Source organism: Trachypithecus francoisi, unplaced genomic scaffold (assembly GCF_009764315.1).
Source record: "Trachypithecus francoisi isolate TF-2019V2 unplaced genomic scaffold, Tfra_2.0 Lachesis_group13, whole genome shotgun sequence".
NCBI lineage: Eukaryota > Metazoa > Chordata > Mammalia > Primates > Cercopithecidae > Trachypithecus > Trachypithecus francoisi.
Genome location: NW_022681458.1, coordinates 92,302,583 through 92,323,887, shown reverse-complemented (window position 1 = coordinate 92,323,887; position 21,305 = coordinate 92,302,583). Strand labels below are relative to the sequence as shown.

Here is a 21,305-nt window from a genome sequence, read left to right as displayed (position 1 = left end):
AGAATGTTAATTATTCATAAGAATTAAAGTACCATTATTCTGTAAAGCAATCTAGTGTGGAGTGAAACGAGCATGAATATTGCCATCAACCTGAACTAACTTTAAATTCTGGTATCATCACTGCCTGGATGCTTGTACTAGTGTGTGTATAACCCAAGGATGTGAGTGAAGCTTTATAAGCCTCAGTTTTTTTATGTTTAAAAGAAGGATAATAAGTTGTGTTAGATTAGGCATCTGATATTAGTAATAACCAATGTTTAATAGTGCAACTAATAGTCTGGCTCTGTGCTATGAACTGAATTGTGTCCCCTCTCCCCAACCCCAAATTCATCTGTTGAAGCCCTAAACTCCCATGTAACTGTATTGGGAGATAAGGCCTTTGAAGAGATAATGAAGGTCAAATGAGGTCATAAGGGTAGAGTCCTGATCTGATAAGATTAGTGTCCTCATAAGAAGACAGCTGTGTCTGTCTGTCTGTCTCTCTCTCTCTCTCACACACACACACAGAGAGAGAGAGAGACAGAGACAGAGAAAGAGAAAGAGAGAGAGAGAGTGAGTGAGAAATAGAGAAGAGGCCATGAGAAGACACAGGGAGAAGTCAGCCGTCTGCAAGCCAGTTCTGGAGGCTGGGAAGTCCAAGATCAAAGAGCTGGTCAATTCAGTTTCCAGAGCCCTTACTGGATATTGAATTGGTCAGCACTTTGATGTTGGACTTCCCAGCCTCCACAATTGTAAGAAAATAAATTTCTGTTGTTTAAGGCACCAGTCTATGGTATTTTGCTATGGCAGTGTGTGCAGATTAATGTAGCCCTTAAGTGTGTTACTTTCTATAAGGATAGAAGGTAGGGCCTATAAGTATTTTTACTTACAGAAGAGAACATTGAACTTCAGAGAGACTAAGTAAAATATTTAAAGTCCCATGAAGTGGCACACCTGGAACTCACGCTTAGTGCTGTCCAACTCCAAATGAGGTTCTTAATCACTATGCCCCTTTGCATCCTTTAGCTAATAAAATACACAAGTGGCCTGAGCAGTTCTGAGAAGGTGTCACCTTTCCCCATTATATTTGGTCCAGATGTGTCCACTGGCATTTTATAAGAATCAGGGCTGGCCGGGTACAGTGTCTCACACCTGTAATCCCAGCACTTTGAGAGGCCAGGTGGGCAGATTACAAGGTCAGGAGTTCGAGACCAGCCTGACCAACATGGTGAAACCCCATCTCTACTAAAAATACAAAAATTAGCCAGGTGTGGTGGTGCACACCTGTAGTCTCAGCTACTTGGAAGGCTGAGACAGGTGAATCACTTGAAACCAGGAGGCGGAGGCTGCAGTGAGCTGAGATTTGTGCCACTGCACTCCAGCCTGGTGACAGAGCAAGATTTTGTCCAAAAAAAAAAACTAGGGTTGTCATTTAACCAATGCAACCTCAAGCCTTCCCATAAGAAATCCTTACCTCTTCTTGAGTTCTCTATCCAAATATTATGTATGCTGAAAGTATTCATTGAGATTATAAGAAATGTTGTTTTTTACTTAAGAACACTTTAAGAGATATTCATAACAAGTAAAATTGCAAATGGTTTCTCTAAATGTTTACAGGGTTTTCCTAGGAAATGTGTGTCAAAAATATTATTTACTACTATTATTTTTTGGTATTTTTTTCAGCTATAATTTTATACCATGGCTAATTAATCTAACAACTAGTGATTTATAATGTAATTAACTGAATGTCAGACATTGTTCAGATTGGCTGGTACTCTTTAAAAGAAGTATTCTCATCAGATAACTCAGAGCGGCAGCTTTCAATAAATATTGCAAAGTACACATAATTTTTAAAAAGAAAATAACATCACATCTATATTATAAATAAATAAATTTATGATAATATAATATTTCAATGTGGTTTAAATAGAAAATAAAATGAAACATTTTCTTCTCCATGTAGAATTTGAATTGAACAGATACAGATTGCTAAATAGAAGGATCAAGTATCGGGGGCGGAGCAAGATGGCCGAATAGGAGCAGCTCCAGTCTCCAACTCCCAGCGCGAGTGACACAGAAGACCGGTGATTTCTGCGTTTTCAACTGAGGTACTGGGGTCATCTCGCTAGGGAGTGCCGGACAATCGGTGCTGGTCAGCTGCTGCAGCCTGACCAGCGTGAGCTGAAGCAGGGCGAGGCATCGCCTCACCTGGAAGTGCAAGGGGGAAGGAAATCCCTTTTCCTAGCCAGGGGAACTGAGACACACAACACCTGGAAAATCGGTAACTCCCACCCCAATACTGCGCTTTAAGGAAACAGGCACACCAGGAGAATATATCCCACACCTGGCTGGGAGGGTCCCACGCCCACGGAGCCTCCCTCACTGCTAACACAGCCGTCTGCGGAGATCTATCCGCAAGGCAGCAGCGAGGCTGGGGGAGGGGCGCCCGCCATTGCTGAGGCTTAAGTAGGTAAACAAAGCCGCTGGGAAGCTCGAACAGGGTGGAGCTCACAGCAGCTCAAGGAAGCCTGCCTGTCTCTGTAGACTCTACCTCTGCGGACAGCGCACAGCTGCAGCCCATTAGGGGAAAGAGCGGGGGCGGTGCAGACGCGAACGACTCTGTCTGTCAGCTTTGGGGAGAGCCGTGGATCTCCTAACGCGGAGGTTGAGATCCGAGAACGGACAGACTGCCTGCTCAGGTGGGTCCCTGACCCTGAGTAGCCTAGCTGGGAGACATCCCCCACTAGGGGCAGTCTGACACCCCACACCTCACAGGGTGGCGTCACCCCTGAGAGGAAACTTCCAAAGAAAGAATCAGACAGGTACACTCGCTGTTCAGCAATATTCTATCTTCGGCAACTTCTGCTGCTGATACCCAGGCAAACAGGGTCTGGAGTGGACCTCAAGCAATCTCCAACAGACCAACAGACAGTCCTTCTGACTGTCAGACGGAAAAACTATCAAACAGGAAGGACACCTATACCAAAACCCCATCCGTACGTCACCATCATCAAAGTCCAGAGACAGATAAAACCACAAAGATGGGGAAGAAGCAGGGCAGAAAAGCTGGAAATTCAAAAAATAAGAGCGCATCCCCCTGCAAAGGAGCGCAGCCCATCGCCAGCAACGGATCAAAGCTGGTCAGAGAATGACTTTGACGAGATGAGAGAAGAAGGCTTCACTCCATCAAACCTCTCAGAGCTAAAGGAGGAATTACGTACCCAGCGCAAAGAAACTAAAAATCTTGAAAAAAAAGTGGAAGAATTGACAGCTAGATTAATTAATGCAGAGAAGATCATAAACGAAATGACAGAGATGAAAACCATGACACGAGAAATACGTGACAAATGCACAAGCTTCAGTAACCGACTCGATCAACTGGAAGAAAGAGTATCAGCGATTGAGGATCAAATGAATGAAATGAAGCGAGAAGAGAAACCAAAAAAAAAGAAGAAAAAGAAATGAACAAAGCCTGCAAGAAGTATGGGATTATGTAAAAAGACCAATCTACGTCTGATTGGGGTGCCTGAAAGTGAGGGGGAAAATGGAACCAAGTTGGAAAACACTCTTCAGGATATCATCCAGGAGAACTTCCCCAACCTAGTAGGGCAGGCCAACATTCAAATTCAGGAAATACAGAGAATGCCACAAAGATACTCCTCCAGAAGAGCAACTCCAAGACACATAATTGCCAGATTCACCAAAGTTGAAATGAAGGAAAAAATCTTAAGGGCAGCCAGAGAGAAAGGTCGGGTTACCCACAAAGGGAAGCCCATCAGAATAACAGCAGACCTCTCGGCAGAAACTCTACAAGCCAGAAGAGAGTGGGGGCCAATATTCAACGTTCTTAAAGAAAAGAATTTTCAACCCAGAATTTCATATCCAGCCAAACTAAGCTTCATCAGTGAAGGAGAAATAAAATCCTTTACAGATAAGCAAATGCTTAGAGATTTTGTCACCACCAGGCCTGCCTTACAAGAGACCCTGAAGGAAGCCCTAAACATGGAAAGGAACAAGCGGTACCAGCCATTGCAAAAACATGCCAAAATGTAAAGACCATCGAGGCTAGGAAGAAACTGCATCAACTAACGAGCAAAATAACCAGTTAATATCATAATGACAGGATCAAGTTCACACATAACAATATTAACCTTAAATGTCAATGGACTAAATGCTCCAATTAAAAGACACAGACTGGCAAACTGGATCAAGAGTCAAGACCCATCAGTCTGCTGTATTCAGGAGACCCATCTCACATGCAGAGACATACATAGGCTCAAAATAAAGGGATGGAGGAAGATCTACCAAGCAAATGGAGAACAAAAAAAAGCAGGGGTTGCAATCCTAGTCTCTGATAAAACAGACTTTAAACCATCAAAGATCAAAAGAGACAAAGAAGGCCATTACATCATGGTAAAGGGATCAATTCAACAGGAAGAGCTAACTCTCTAAATATCTATGCACCCAATACAGGAGCACCCAGATTCATAAAGCAAGTCCTTAGAGACCTACAAAGAGACTTAGACTCCCATACAATAATAATGGGAGACTTCAACACTCCACTGTCAACATTAGACAGATCAACGAGACAGAAAGTTAACAAGGATATCCAGGAATTGAACTCATCTCTGCACCAAGCGGACCTAATAGACATCTATAGAACTCTCCACCCCAAATCAACAGAATATACATTCTTCTCAGCACCACATCGCACTTATTCCAAAATTGACCACATATTGGAAGTAAAGCACTCCTCAGCAAATGTACAAGAACAGAAATTATAACAAACTGTCTCTCAGACCACAGTGCAATCAAACTAGAACTCAGGACTAAGAAACTCAATCCAAGCTCAAACATGGAAACTGAACAACCTGCTCCTGAATGACTACTGGGTACATAACGAATGAAAGCAGAAATAAAGATGTCTTTGAAACCAATGAGAACAAAGATCAAAATACCAGAATCTCTGGGACACATTTAAAGCTAGGGAAATTATAGCACTAAATGCCCACAAGAGAAAAAGGAGAGCCGGGCGCGGGGCTCAAGCCTGTAATCCCAGCACTTTGGGAGGCCGAGACGGGGGATCACGAGGTCAGGAGATCGAGACCATCCTGGCTAACACGGTGAAACCCGTCTCTACTAAAAATACAAAATCTCGAGGTGGCAGGCGCCTTAGTCCAGCTACTCGGAGGTGAGCAGGAGAATGGTGGAACCGGGAGGCGGAGCTTGCAGTGAGCTGAGATCCGGCACTGCACTCCAGTCCGGTGACAGAGCGAGACTCCGCCTCAAAAAAAAAAAAAAAAAAAAAAAAAAAAAAAAAAAAAAAAAAAAAGAGAAAGCAGGAGAGATCTAAAATTGACACTCTAACATCACAATTAAAAGAACTAGAGAGGCAAGACAAACACATTCAAAAGCTAGCAGAAGGCAAGAAATAACTAAGATCAGAGCAGAACTGAAGGAGATAGAGACACAAAAACCCCAAAAATCAATGAATCCAGGAGTTGGTTTTTTGAAAAGATCAACAAAATTGACAGACCGCTAGCTAGACTAATAAAGAAGAAAAGAGAGAGGAATCAAATAGACGCAATAAAAAATGATAAAGGGGATATCACCACCGACCCCACAGAAATACAAACTACCATCAGAGAATACTATAAACACCTCTACGCAAATCAACTAGAAAATCTAGAAGAAATGGATAATTTCCTGGACACTTACACTCTCCCAAGACTAAACCAGGAAGAAGTTGAATCCCTGAATAGACCAATAGCAGGCTCTGAAATTGAGGCAATAATTAATAGCCTACCCACCAAAAAAAGTCCAGGACCAGATGGATTCACAGCTGAATTCTACCAGAGGTACAAGGTGGAGCTGGTACCATTCCTTCTGAAACTATTCAATCAATAGAAAAAGAGGGAATCCTCCCTAACTCTTTTATGAGGCCAACATCATCCTGATACCAAAGCCTGGCAGAGACACAACAAAAAGAGAGAATTTTAGACCAATATCCCTGATGAACATCGATGCAAAAATCCTCAAAAATACTGGCAAACCGGATTCAGCAGCACATCAAAAAGCTTATCCACCATGATCAAGTGGGCTTCATCCCTGGGATGCAAGGCTGGTTCAACATTCGCAAATCAATAAACGTAATCCAGCATATAAACAGAACCAAAGACAAGAACCACATGATTATCTCAATAGATGCAGAAAAGGCTTTTGACAAAATTCAACAGCCCTTTATGCTAAAAACGCTCAATAAATTGGTATTGATGGAACGTACCTCAAAATAATAAGAGCTATTTATGACAAACCCACAGCTAATATCATACTGAATGGGCAAAAACTGGAAAAATTCCCTTTGAAAACTGGCACAAGACAGGGATGCCCTCTCTCACCACTCCTATTCACATAGTGTTGGAAGTTCTGGCTAGGGCAATCAGGCAAGAGAAAGAAATCAAGGGTATCCAGTTAGGAAAAGAAGAAGTCAAATTGTCCCTGTTTGCAGATGACATGATTGTATATTAGAAAACCCCATTGTCTCAGCCCAAAATCTGCTTAAGCTGATAAGCAACTTCAGCAAAGTCTCAGGATACAAAATTAATGTGCAAAAATCACAAGCATTCTTATACACCAGTAACAGACAAGCAGAGAGCCAAATCAGGAATGAACTTCCATTCACAATTGCTTCAAAGAGAATCAAATACCTAGGAATCCAGCTTACAAGGGATGTCAAGGACCTCTTCAAGGAGAACTACAAACCACTGCTCAGTGAAATCAAAGAGGACACAAACAAATGGAAGAACATACCATGCTCATGGATAGGAAGAATCAATATCGTGAAAATGGCCATACTGCCCAAGGTGATTTATAGATTCAATGCCATCCCCATCAAGCTACCAATGACTTTCTTCACAGAATTGAAAAAAAACGGCTTTAAAGTTCATATGGAACCAAAAAAGAGCCCGCATTGCCAAGACAATCCTAAGTCAAAAGGACAAAGCTGGAGGCGTCACGCTACCTGACTTCAAACTATACTACAAGGCTACAGTAACCAAAACAGCATGGTACTGGTACCCAACAGAGATATAGACCAATGGAACAGAACAGAGTCCTCAGAAATAATACCACACAACTACAGCCATCTGATCTTTGACAAACCTGAGAGAAACAAGAAATGGGGAAGGATTCCCTATTTAATAAATGGTGCTGGGAAAATTGGCTAGCCATAAGTAGAAAGCTGAAACTGGATCCTTTCCTTACCCTTATACAAAAATTAATTCAAGATGGATTAGAGACTTAAATGTTAGACCTAATACCATAAAAACCCTAGAAGAAAATCTAGGTAGTACCATTCAGGACATAGGCATGGGCAAGGACTTCATGTCTAAAACACCAAAAGCAACGGCAGCAAAAGCAAAAATTGACACATGGGATCTAATTAAACTAAAGAGCTTTTGCACAGCTAAAGAAACTACCATCAGAGTGAACAGGCAACCTACAGAATGGGAAAAAATTTTTGCAACCTACTCATCTGACAAAGGCTAATATCCAGAATCTACCAAGAACTCAAACAAATATACAAGAAAAAAGCAAACAACCCCATCAAAAAGTGGGGAAAGGATATGAACAGACATTTCTCAAAAGAAGACATCCATACAGCCAACAGACACATGAAAAAATGCTCATCATCACTGGCCATCAGAGAAATGCAAATCAAAACCACAATGAGATACCATCTCACACCAGTTAGAATGGCAATCATTAAGAAGTCAGGAAACAACAGGTGTTGGAGAGGATGTGGAGAAATAGGAACACTTTTACACTGTTGGTGGGATTGTAAACTAGTTCAACCATTATGGAAAACAGTATGGCGATTCCTCAAGGATCTAGAACTAGATGTACCATATGACCCAGCCATCCCACTACTGGGTATATACCCAAAGGATTATAAATTACTCTACTACAAAGACACATGCACACGTTTGTTTATTGCGGCACTATTCACAATAGCAAAGACTTGGAATCAACCCAAATGTCCATCTGTGACAGAGATTAAGAAAATGTGGCACATATACACCATGGAATACTATGCAGCCATCAAAAAGGATGAGTTTGCGTCCTTTGTAGGGACATGGATGCAGCTGGAAACCATCATTCTTAGCAAACTATCACAAGAAGAGAAAACCAAACACCGCATGTTCTCACTCATAGGTGGGAACTGAACAATGAGATCACTTGGACTCGGGAAGGGGAACATCACACACTGGGGCCTATCATGGGGAGGGGGGAGGAGGGAGGGATTGCATTGGGGAGTTATACATGATATAAACGTCATGCACATGTACCCTAGAACTTAAAGTATAATAAAAAATTAAAAATAAAAAAAATTAAAAAATAAATAAATAAAAATAAAAAAAATAAAAAAAAAAAAAAAAAAAAAAAAAAAGAAGGATCAAGTATCATAGAAAGATTACCATCAATGACAACATTTTCTAAAATGGCAAAAAGCTCTTATGAAAGTTCCAGAATAAAACAAACAAAAAAGAGTAAAACTGTAAGATAGTTCATTCTTAATAAGGAGATAGGGATAAATTTGGTCCCACCCTCTGCTCATGTCCACTCTCTGTGGAAGCTAGTCTGAAGTTTTTGCTTTTTTTTTTTTGTGGGGGGCGGGGATGGGGTCTCACTCTGTGGCCCAGGCTAGAGTGCAGTGGTGCCATCTCGGCTCACTGCAAGCTCCATCTCCTGTGTTCACGCCATTCTGCTGCCTCAGCCTCCTGAGTAGCTGGGACTACAGGCAGCTGCCACCACGCCCAGCTAATTTTTTGCACTTTTAGTAGAGACAGGGTTTCACCTTGTTAGCCAGGATGGTCTCAATCTTCTAACCTTGTGATCTGCTGGTCTCGGCCTCCCAAAGTGCTGGGATTACAGGCATGAGCCACCGTGCCCGGCCTGCTTTTGTTTTTTTTTTCACCCGGGCGGGAGTGTAGAGGCACACTGCAACCTCCTGCCCCCAGGCTCAAGTGATCCTCTCACCTCAGCCTCCCAAATACCTGGGACCACAGATGTGTACCACCATGCCCAGTTAATATGTTTTTGGTCAAGATGGGGCTTCACCATTTTGGCCAGCCTGGTCTCAAACTCCTGAGCTCAAGCCATCCACCTGCCTCAGCCTCCCAAAGTGCTGGGATTACAGGTGTGAGCCACAGTGCCTAGCTAGTCTGAAGTTCTTGTTGAGATGAGAGTTGAAGACATAGATGTAAGAGCAAAGCCAGGCAGGCAATTTCATCCAGGGAAATATCAGGGGAAAAGGAGGCTCTTCTACTGGGATTATGAACCAATAACCAACTAATCAAGAGATTTCTGGACTTGCTGCTGTTGTTCTGGAAGTTCTAGCCATCCACAGGACCCAGAATTGTCCCCAAAGATGTAAAGCCAGAGAAGACAACTGCCTGAAGGTGGTGCGACACTGCACCTGGGATGGGGCCATAATTGGATTGTAGACCTTGCCTGTGGGCCACTAGAACTATTATTTCCCAGCTGGCTGTGCAGGTTTACTCTGCTCATTTCATCAATTTGCGATATCACCTGGCATTTTATCCACTGTTGGATTTTTTGTCAGAATTTTATGGATAACCTTCTTTTGACTTACATTTCAGTTTCACTTCTGGAAAATTTAAAAAATATTAAAACCATGCAAAATTTTGTGTATATATGCCAGTTTGAGTTACATTCTAGGTTTAGATAATTTTTGTCTATTTCTGACATGAATATCTGGTAGTAATCTCAAAAACTCTGTGAGACCCAGAACAGTTCCTTCTTGTGTGAGATTGTCCCCATGTATTGCTGGACATGTAGCATCCCTGGCTTCTCCCCTCTAACTTCCAGCAGCTCTCTACTCTTCCACTCCCCACCCCTCATGCTGCCCCTATTAATTAAAATTCTCCCTAAAATGCAGTCTGTCTTTCTTCAAGAATCACTAATAGAGGTTGAAACATGGGCTTTGGAGTTAAGATGTGGATTCTAATTTTAATTTGCATGTGCGGAAAATTATTCAAAATTAAGACTGGCTTGGAGTTCAATCCTATATTGAATTCTTAGAAAGTTCCTTGAAATACTTGAACCAAATACAAAGTCTCTCTCACCTAGAAATTGAATACCTTTTTTCATTTAGCGAATGTTATGACTATCTATTATATCCTAGGGTTTTCAACAGACAACGGCAAAGGTGGAAGTGAATAAAATATGACAAAATATATCTTTGCCAATGGGAAAGAGCTGGAATCATAAAATAATTCAGGATACCCAGTTAAATTTGAATTTAGATAATCAACTAATAGGGTTTTTTTTTTTTTTTAAGTAAAAGTATGACCTATGCATTGGGACATATTTGAATTTTATGGGAACTATCAATGCATGGGAATATTTATACTGAAAAATATTTGTTTATCTGAAATTCAAATTTAACTGGGTGCTCTGCACCTTGCCTGGTAAATCTATGTTAGTTACTGGTGTAATCAGACCAATATATTAGCATTAACCCTGTCCATGTTAAGTTGAAATATTTTGAAAGAATTTAACCATTAACATATCCACAAATTTTGAAGCCTAATATATCTTCATGTATAGATGAGTGATTATATTTAAGAAATCATTCATCAACAAATAAGTCAGCTCTCCAGGCAATTGATAGATAGAAAAATAAGATTTCTACTTCTAAGAAAATGTGTTATTTTATAAAGACACTAATTGTAAAGAATTTAAACTCTATTTCTGAATCTGGGGAGCCAGGGCTAGATTCCATCATTCCTCTGAAATAATAGGTAATATTGTGTGTATCTCCGCACTTTTCCAAGGAAGAGGACCATCGCATTTGTCAGATTCTCAGAAATTTTTAAAACACAAACTTACTAAGAATAACTTGACTCAAAGCAAAGTTCACGCTTTAGGATTGATAGAAATGTTTTGTCTTGAATGTGGTGGTGGTTATATGTATGTATTTATGTACCAAAATTCATAGGACCATACCTAAAACTGGTGAATTTTAATTATATTTCAATTAATAATTTTTTTTAATTTTAAATTTAAAAAATCAAAGTTCAAAAACAACTCAGAGAATAAACCAAGAATACTTTTTCTTTTTCCCAAATACATATTTTCCAAGAATTTCACTCCCTCTGTTGAAAATTCTTCATTCCAGAGAGAAGTCACTTAAGTAATATAACTCCTTGGGAGAACCAGATAACTAACATCATTCCAAATGTTCAAAAAGGATTAGCATTTCCAATCCAATTAAAGCATTTTCTCTCCAAATTTCCTTATCTCTATGCTAAGTGAAATAAGTTAGAAAGACAACAGAAACTGATGGGCAATTGTATTATTTAAGCATTATGTGCTCTCTAAATTGTTACTACTTCTGTCCCCAAATATGTTTTTCTTACCTTGCTAGGAGCAGCATCCCTATTGATTATTAATCAACATAATGCCTGGCCTGCCAGGGAGTTATGCTCTTGAACTAATTGCCATTCACTCCTTGCCATGGTCTGAATGTTTGTGTCCCCTTAAAATTCATATATTAAAATCTTAACCCCTAAAGTAATACATTAGGAGGTAGGCTCTTTGGGAGGTGATTAGGCCATGAGGATGGAACCTTCATGAATAGGATTAGTGCCCTTAGCTCTAACGAGACTCCTCTCTCCTTCCATCAGGTGACGACAAGTGAAGACACAGCAAAAGGCTTCATCTTTGTATGAGAAAACAGGCCCTCGCCAGACACCGAATCTGCCAGTGCCTTGACCTTGGGTCCTCCAGCCTTCAGAATGTTGAAAAACAAATTTCTGTTGTTCATATGCTATGCAGTCTATGATATTTTGTTATAGTACTCCAATGGACTAAGCTACTCTTATATACTCCAATAATAAAAATTATCTCTAGTAAAAATCCGATTGTCTAGTCATGTTTTATTAATTTTATTCATCTGAAAAATGGAACTAATATTGCCTGTTTGAAAGCTACTGTGCTAATCAATTTCAAAGGGGTTTATAAACTCTACGGAACTCTTATCAACTGAAAGTGTAGAAGCTAAAAGGTTAGAGTAAGTCAGATGCCTAATAATCATAAAAAAGAACAAACCTGGCCGGGCGCAGTGGCTCACACCTGTAATCCCAGCACTTTGGAAGGCTGAGGCGGGCGGATCACGAGGTCAGGAGATCAAGACCATCCTGGCTAACACGGTGAAACCCCGTCTCTACTAAAAATACAAAAAATTAGCCGGGCATGGTGGTGGGTGCCTGTAGTCCCAGCTACTCAGGAGGCTGAGGCAGGAGAATGGCGTGAACCCGGGAGGCGGAGCTTGCAGTGAACTGAGATCCGGCCACTGCACTCCAGCCTGGGTGACAGAGCGAGACTCCATCTTAAAAATAAAAAAAATAAAAAAAATCTTCACTACACATGAATCACTGTACACATTATCTCATTTGATCTTCAGACACCTCTGCCGCATCATTGCTATTATTCCCAATAGAAAAATAAAAAAATTGATTGATTGTACCTAGATCATGTTATTTGGTAGAGTCAATGAGGTAAATCCATTTCTGACATGTCCACTCTAAAGAGGATAGTGGGAATAGCTGAGAGGGCAAGATCTATGACACATTCTGCCCTTTATGCATTTGCACTCTCACTCTTACAAGACATCTCATCAAAGGCATGTGTTCAGATACTAGTATTCATCATACAAAGAATTTGGGTTCTGTTTCTCACTCGCTCTCTAGCTCTCTGCACACATGCACACACATATATAATGCACATATATCTCATATATAGTGTATATATGTTATATAGATATGTAGGCACTGTCACATATATATAGCTTCATTTTACTTCTAGGAAAGCTATGAAAATTCTGCAAAAAAACATTGCATAAGTGAAAATGACAAATAGAAAAATAACATAGTTCACATCTGAAAATAAAATTAATGCCTTTTATTAATATTTATATTATATGATACTGGGAAATGATTACTTTGTTTTGATCATCTGAATTATGTCTGCCTGAAATTAGTTTGTATGCTAAAACATTCTTTGGTGAATAAATTCTTCAGGGTCTTCTGGCATTTGCAGCTCTGGAAAAAAATCATTCTGTGGTGAGAATCATTATTTAGTATTTATATGTTCCTTTTTCTCACATTTGCAAAATATACTCTATGATCACTTTTTAAGATAAAGATAATTGCATGTTGACAAGGTGTCTTCAAGAGAGGTCCTGAATTCCTCAGTTCTTTATCATAATCACCATCTACTTCTGATAACTGTAAAATAGCTGTTTCTTATAGTCCTTATATTTTACATTTTTCATTATCATTCACTGTGACAAGAAAAAATGAGTAGTATCACTTTGGGTAGGGTTTTGGAGCTTATGTGGGGTGGAGAGAGAGAGATCTTAGTCATAGAGTTCACATAACCCTCAAAACAGGTTTTCCACATCTTGATCAATGATAATCCAGATAATTAACCTGCAGGAACTAAAGGACATCAGTGTTCACTGGGGCCAGAGGATAGTCAGGCATTGATACTTGAGTAATAACAGAGAAGATATTTAACACTATGTTCCAAACACTTTATGTGTACTTTCTTACTTAGTCCTCATTATAGTCTACTAGAAAGGATGTATTCCACATCCTTTTTTTACAGATGAGCAAACTGAGGCACAGAAAGGTTAAGAAACTTGCTCGAGATCACCTAGTCAGTAAGTTGGAATTTAAACCCACCAAGCAATCTAACTCCAAAATCTCTACTTATAGTTATCTAATAGTCAGTATATATCAGAATAACACTATTTCTATTACATAGTCAAGGAATAACTCTTCATGTCCTATATTGGATGCGGGTCTCAGTCTTCCAAAATGATTATATTGCAAAATCACAAGTTCTGATTAGCTTCATAAAGAGTGAATGATGTAAAACATTCAGGAAAAATCAGTGTCAGGTGACATGAATTGAGGTTCATGAGTTTTGACAGTCAACACAAGACCGTATGTGAGGCGTTAGCTTACGGGAATGTATGTATCAGCCTCCTGGCCCCTGGCCATGCTGTATGTTTTCCATTTTGCTCACTTCATTTTAGATGGGCTTCTTTTATTAGAGGAGATGCCTGAGTATGTAATCAATAACATGAAAACAGAACTTGGCAGCTGTGTAGGAGATTACAGATGTTCATATGTGGCCTGTGCACATGCCTATAGACACACAGACCCCAATTGCAAAATCATCAAAACACTATATACTGCCTAGAAGGCCGATTAATGGTATGACCTCTAAAGTGACAGTGAGTTGGAGGTCAATTTATATTTAGCTGCATTGGGTTAGAATGTTGATGGAATGATTCATGTAACAAAACCATCCAGGGTCCCAACACCATTCAAAATGCTTATTTTAATACTGATTTTTCTGGCAAAATGCTGTTTTAAGATGACAAAAAGAAAAAAGTAACACAAATACAGACATAGCAGAATTGGCATGAAAACAAATCTTTTAAGTATTTTAGAAAATGTATTAAAGAAGATACATTTTGAATTATGACTTAAGGTCAGTAAATCAAGGCTTTCTCTCCCAGAGAAGGTAAAGAACCACACAGACAACATTCCATCTTTTGTATGTGTGGAAGCACTTTTGATGTGTGTGGGGGTGTAGCATGTGTGCGTGTGTATGAGTAAATCCTCCAAAAGGAGCTTATGTGGGGTGGAGAGAGAGAGTACACCTGTTGACCAACTCAGGGTAGCTATGGCATAAATATCAGAAAACTAAAGCTGATCTGCCTAATAATTATCTGAAATAAAAAGAGCACACTTTACACTAACTTTTGCAACACAACCATGCTCCCTGAAACATAGAGCTTGTTTATAAATTCAACTGGGACACCAGTCCAAGGTAGTTTAGTTGTAAAAGTTAAAAAATAGGTAAATTATGAATTGGTTTGGTCTCCAAGTCTTATGGCATTACGATAAAAATGACAACGCTGCCATAGTGACATGTTGCACTTGAAGATGATACTGCTGTCATTTTAATGTGTGGAATGGCTGAAAAGATGTTCCACAGTGCATACACACTTGATTCCAATTCCAGATTCTACCTGTTATACCATGCAGTCTAGATGGTTCAGGCTTTTTTCCCTTGTACCTCCTTCCTTATTTCACCTGACAATGAGCTCTGAAATTCCACGAGGTCTGACCCAGACTAATAAAGGAAAGTTCAGGGTTACTGCCATTTCCAATGCCAAGAAACTCCCTAGAGCAGGGCAGCCTAAGACCCCTATCAGGCCCATGCCTCTAGATCACATCCCTTCAATCCATCTTTTATACTGGCTGCCAAAATGATAGTCCAAATGTGAAAATCTACCCATGAAGCCTTGGCTTAAAACCCTTAAAATGCTTCCCTAGTGCCTATAGGAGTAAACTGTAAATTCCTTTACTTGGCAAAGAACTGCAGGATCTGGCCACTTCCTAGAAGTCAACTCTCATCTGTCATTTCTGGATTGCTCTTTGCAAACTGGCAATCTTGAACTACTTAGAGTTCTCTGAATGCTCCAGTTCCTCTGTTGGCACCCTGCCAGGGTTCTTCCTGGAACAGCCTCCCAGCTTGGGTGCCTGACAGCCTCATTCATTCTTCAAGCTTCTGTTCAAATGCTACCTCTTCTGAGAAGGCAACGCTTCCGGTGGTTTTGTTGAGTGAGTTCCCTGTGTTCAGGGAAAGCTGATAGAGTTTGGATGTTAGTCCCTTCCAAATCTCATGTTAAAATGTGATCCCTAATTTTTAAGGTGGGGCCTAGTAGGAGGTGTTTGTTTCATGGGGGTGGATCCCTCATGTATGGCTTGGTGCTATCTTCAAGGTAATGAGTTACCTCAAAGTGTATTACTTACTATGAGATCTGATTGTTAAAAATAGTCTGGCACTGCCCCCGACCCTCTTGCTCCTTCTCCCACCATATGACATGCCAGCCATCTCAACTTCTGCCATAGGTAAAAGCTTCCTGAGGCCTCATCACAAGCTTAGCAGATGTCAGTGCCATGGTTTTTGTACACCCTACAGAACTATGAGCCAAATAAACCTCTTTTCTTTATAAATTACCAAGCTTCGGGTATTTCTTTATAGCAATGCAAAATGGACTACTACAATAATCAACCAGAAAGAGCTTTTTATGAATGACTGACAACCATCCTAACTACTTAAAAGACATTTTTCTGTGGTGGAGGTTTTGAAGACTATTATTCATTCTTTCATTCTGTCCAGAGTCACCCGATAAAGTCACCAACAACTGATGACCAAAATCAACCTATGAATGCTCATTCTGCAAGTGAATGCAGTACCTTGGTACTCTCTAGTACCTTGGTAAAGAATATGAGGCAGTATAGTCCAGCAATGAAGAGTAAAGACTTAGGGGGACTGTCTTAGTTCATTTGTGATACTCTAAGGGAATACTGGGGCTAAATAATTTGTAAAGAACAAAGGTTTATTTGACTCATGATTCTACTGGTTGAAAGACTGAGCATCTGGTGAAAGCCTCAGGCTACTTCCATTCATGGCAGAAGGCAAAAGGGAGTCAGTGTGTGCAGAGATCACATGGTGAGAGAGGAAGCAAGAGAGTGAGAGGGGAGGTGCCAGGCTCTTTTTAATAATCAGATTTCAAAGGAACCAACAGAGCAAGAGCTCACTCACTACCCACCCCAGGGAGGGCATTAATCTATTCATAACATATTAGGCATCTCCCATTAGGCACCACCTCCAACACTGAGAATCATGTGAAATTTGGAGAGAACAAACATCCAAATTATAGCATTCTGTCCCTAGTCCCACAAATCTCATGTTCTTCTCATATTACAAAATGCAATCATCCTTTTTTTTTTCTTTTTTTTTTTTTGAGACAGAGTCTCTCTCTGTCATCCAGGCTGGAGTGCAGTGGCATGATCTGTGCTCATGGCAAGCTCCACCTCCTGGGTTCACACCATTCTCTTGCCTCAGCCTCCCGAGTAGCTGGGACTACAGGTACCCACCACCACGCCCGGCTAATTTTTTGTATTTTTAGTAGAGATGGGGTTTCACCATGTTAGCCAGGATGGTCTCGATCTCCTGACTTCATGATCTGCCTGCCTCGGCCTCCCAAAGTGCTGGGATCACAGGCGTGAGCCACCACGCCCGGCCAATCATCCTTTTTTAATAGTCCTCAAGACCATGTCTATGGCTCATGCCTGTAATCCTATCACTTTGGGAGACCGAAGTGGGCAGATCACTTGGGGCCAGGAGTTTGAGACCAGCCTGGCCAACATGGTGAAACCCATCTCAACTAAAAACACAAAAATTAGCCAGGCATGGTGGTGCACACCTGTAATCCCAGCTACTCAGGTAGCTGAGGCACAGGAATTGCTTGAACCCAGGAGTTAGATGTTGCTGTAAACCAAGATTGTGCCACTGCACTTCAGTCTGGGTGACAGGTGAGACTCTGTCTCAAAAAAACAAACAAACGAACAAAAAACAAAAAAAAAGTCTCCAAAAGTCTTAACTTATTTCAACACCAACTCAAAAGTTCAAAGTCCAAAGTCTCATATGAGACTCAGGGAAAGTTTCTTCCAGCTATTAGCCTATAAAATAAAAACCAAGTTCTTTTCTTCCAAGATTTAATGGTTACCAGGCATTGGGTAAACACTACTATTCCAAAAGGGATAAATTGGCAAAAAGAAAGGAGTAACAGGCCTCACATAAATCCAAAACTCAGCAAGGTAGACGTCAAGTCTGCAAACTCCAATACACTCTCCTTTGACTCCATGCCCTATATCCTAGGCACACTGGTGCGACTGGTGGGCCACATGACCATTTTCACAGGTTGGCCTGTGACTAAAATATCCCTGGATTTTCCAGGCTGTGATTGCATGCTGCCAGAGGGTCTATAATTCTGGAGTCTGGAGAATGGTGACCCTGATCCCACAACTCCACTAGCCATTGCCTTAGTATAGGCTCTTTGCTGTGGATTCACCCCTGTGATAGACTTCTGTCTGTCAAAAAGCACCCAGGCATTTTGATACACCCTCTGAAATTTACATAGAAGCTTTCAAGTCTCCACCACTTTTGCATTTTGGGAGACTGTAGACTAAGCACCACGTGGACACTGCCAAAATTTATGGCTTGTGCTCTCTGGAACAGCAGCCCAAGTAGTACCTGAGGCTGTTTAAGCCACAGATAGAGCTCAGCAGTGGGGATGTATGAAGCAGAGTCTCAGGACAGCACAGGGCACCAGCATTCCAGGCCTAGGTGCCTGGAAAAATTGAGTAGAAGTGGGAACTATAATCTAGCAATACTACACATTCTGGTTGTTGCATACAATTACAACTAATATCAATTGACCCAATATGCACACTCATTCCAGAAAGACTCAAGTGTGAAAAGGACAGGTGAAAATCTAATTAGAATTTGCAAACAAATTGGCTGGATATTGAATTGTACCTCTTAATGAACAGGGGAAATAGAGAAGGCAGTTTTAGCTAAATGTTAATATAAGATGAAAATGCTTCAGAGGATTGCAATCAGCCAATGTTCTCACTCAGTCCAATGCCAAATTGGAAGTAAACTGTCAATAACGTTTTTGGTTTCTTTAGGGAATGTTTTCATCAATAGGATTTTTTGACTAAAACATAGTTTCTAACTTTTTTCTTAAGGCTAGTCTCATTGCTAACTTTATAAAAATAACTTTGTCGAAACCAAACCATACTTCAAAAGAATTCTGCCATATTACCATTAAATGAGGCTATATTTTAAATAGCAGTGGTACCAGAACTGTCTACTCATAAAAGTTGCATTTCTACATGCCTTTCCTTTACATGAAATCAAATACAAAAGGTCATGGATAAATTTTCTGCTAACTCAATTTTATTTTTCCAAATTGCAGTAGTGGCAAGACTGAAAGTCCCTGCCATAAAAGACAAATCATATGGAAACTGAAGACAGAATATTTGGGGCAAACTGGGGGGTTTAATGAGGCTTTTGTGACTGCAATTAAATTCCTGTGAAGGCCTGGTTTTAATCCCAAATACCAAGTGGACCCCTTCATTTATTTGCCCTAAATTTAAGTCAAACAAACATATCCCAAACTAATTCATTATTCCTCCCCCCACCTTATTTTGTACAACTCTGATCTTTTGTCTGGTTTCCCTTGGCTCAGTTATAAAGGACTGCAAACTCAAATATATATAAGAATTTAGCATACAAAAGTGGTACTTCCTGTCAGTAAGAAAATATGGGTTATTCAACAAATGGTGTCAGAAAGTAATAAATGATTTGGAGGAAAAAAACCCACAAAACTGGATATTTACCCCATGTCATAAATTACTTCAAAGACTAAAAAGAATTAAAAAGAAAACCTGGGTAATTTTTAAAAATTAACATAGAATGGGAAAAGTCTTTATAAGAGAGACAACTCAAACTACATTTAATTGTTCATGATTAATAGAATGACAAACAACTGGAAAAATTACATCCAACATATGTAAAATATCAAATAATTATTTTAAATCTAACAATTGCTTAGCATGTAAAGAATGTTGACATACAATCCATTGGGAAAAACAGAGGCAAACAGCATGAACAAAGGGTACACACACACTCAGACACTGCTATAAATAAATTCTAAACATATAAAAACATACTCAGCTGGGCATGGTGACTCACACCTGTAATCCCAGCACTTTGAGAGGCCAAGGTGGGTGAATCACCTGAGGTCAGGAGTTTGAGACCAGCCTGGCTATCATGCTGAAACCCTGTCTCTACTAAAAATACAAAAAAATTAGCTGGACACAGTGGCGCATGCCTGTAGTCCCAGTCACTTGGGAGGCTGAGGCTGGAGAATCACTTGAACCCAGGAGGAGGAGGTTGCAGTGAGCCGAGATCACACCACGGCACTCCAGCCTGAGTGATGGAGCAAGACTCTGTCTCAAAAGAAAAGACCAAAAAAACCCAAAAAAAACAGAAAACATACTCAAACTTCTTTAAAATTACATAAATACAAATTTAAAATGTAAGAAGATAGTACTTTTACCTAAGAGTCTGCTAATTCAGTCTGATTATAGAGCTTTTGGAAATTAGGGCCACCATATTTCACATGCTGCGGAACTCCAGGGGCACCATTCATATAGGATTGTATGTTGTCCAGTATGGGAACCATGAGGAAAACAGGCCCTCTCAGACACTCACTGCTAATGAGATTATCAAAAAATATACATTAATGTTTTAAATACTCTAAACTTGGAACTAGCATTTCACCTTTAGGGCATTGTCTTATAGTCACTGAGTACTGCCTTGCAGGGTATGCACTGTCGGAAAGTCCCATTCCCATAGTCTGTGGTGTAAATGCCATCTCTCTAGGAATTGGGTAAATGACTGACTTAGCTTCGCACAAATGTGTGCAAAGACATATGTGCAAAGATGTTAATTGCTTCAAATTTAGAATAGACCAAAAAAACAGGAGAAAAAATGTAATCCAGTAGGAAATTTGCTTAAATCATTCACAGTACACACCCAGAATAGCATAAGATGCAGCCATTAAAAGAATGAAGCAGTAGTTCTCAATAGGTGCTGATTTGGAGAGATCTCTAAGCTATATTTTTAAGGAAAAAGCAAAGTTCAGAGCAGTGCAAATTGTGCTGTTATTTGTATTTTTGGGAGTATGTGTGTGTGCATGTTAAAGATAAACTTTTAAAAAGCAGATAGCTTTTTCAGAAAAAAAGGTACAAAGGAATTTATTAATGATGAATGCCATTAAAAAACTGAGTCAGAAGTGGAGTTGCTTATTTGTCAATGTATACCTTTTTTATGTTCTCTGAAAATATTATAAAGTTCATGTATTATTATTATTTCAACAAAATAAACAACCTATTTTAAAAATTTGATTTTCAATATCCAAATTAAAAACAACTATAACAGGTTAGTAACATTTAAAGATTGTGAGAAAAAAAAATTGCATGGAAAAGGTGAGGCTCCCTGCCACCTCCACCAGAACAGATGCTGGTATCCACATGTGGGAGACCCATAGATGGTTCACAACACAGGACTCTGTGCAGACAACTTCCAGTACCAGCCTGGAGCCTAGTAGACTTGCTTGGTGGCTAGACCCAGAAGAGAGATAACAATCACAGCAGTTCAGCATTCAGGAAGCCACATCCATAGGAAAAGGGGGAAGCACTACATCAAAGGAACACCCCGTGGGACAAAAGAATCTGAACAGCAGCCTTGAGCCCTAGACCTTTCCTCCAACATAGTCTGTCCAAATGAGAAGGAACCAG

General features: G+C 40.1%; 1 long non-coding RNA gene across 1 annotated transcript in view; it reads left to right on the top strand.

The window, feature by feature from the left end:
- LOC117095402 overlaps positions 1-11,873 on the top strand; it is a 31,415-nt gene extending 19,542 nt beyond the window's left edge. The window contains exon 3 of the long non-coding RNA XR_004441959.1: positions 11,691-11,873. This is a non-coding gene — a long non-coding RNA (uncharacterized LOC117095402). The remainder of the gene's footprint in view (positions 1-11,690) is intronic.
- The last annotated feature ends 9,432 nt before the right edge of the window (positions 11,874-21,305 follow it).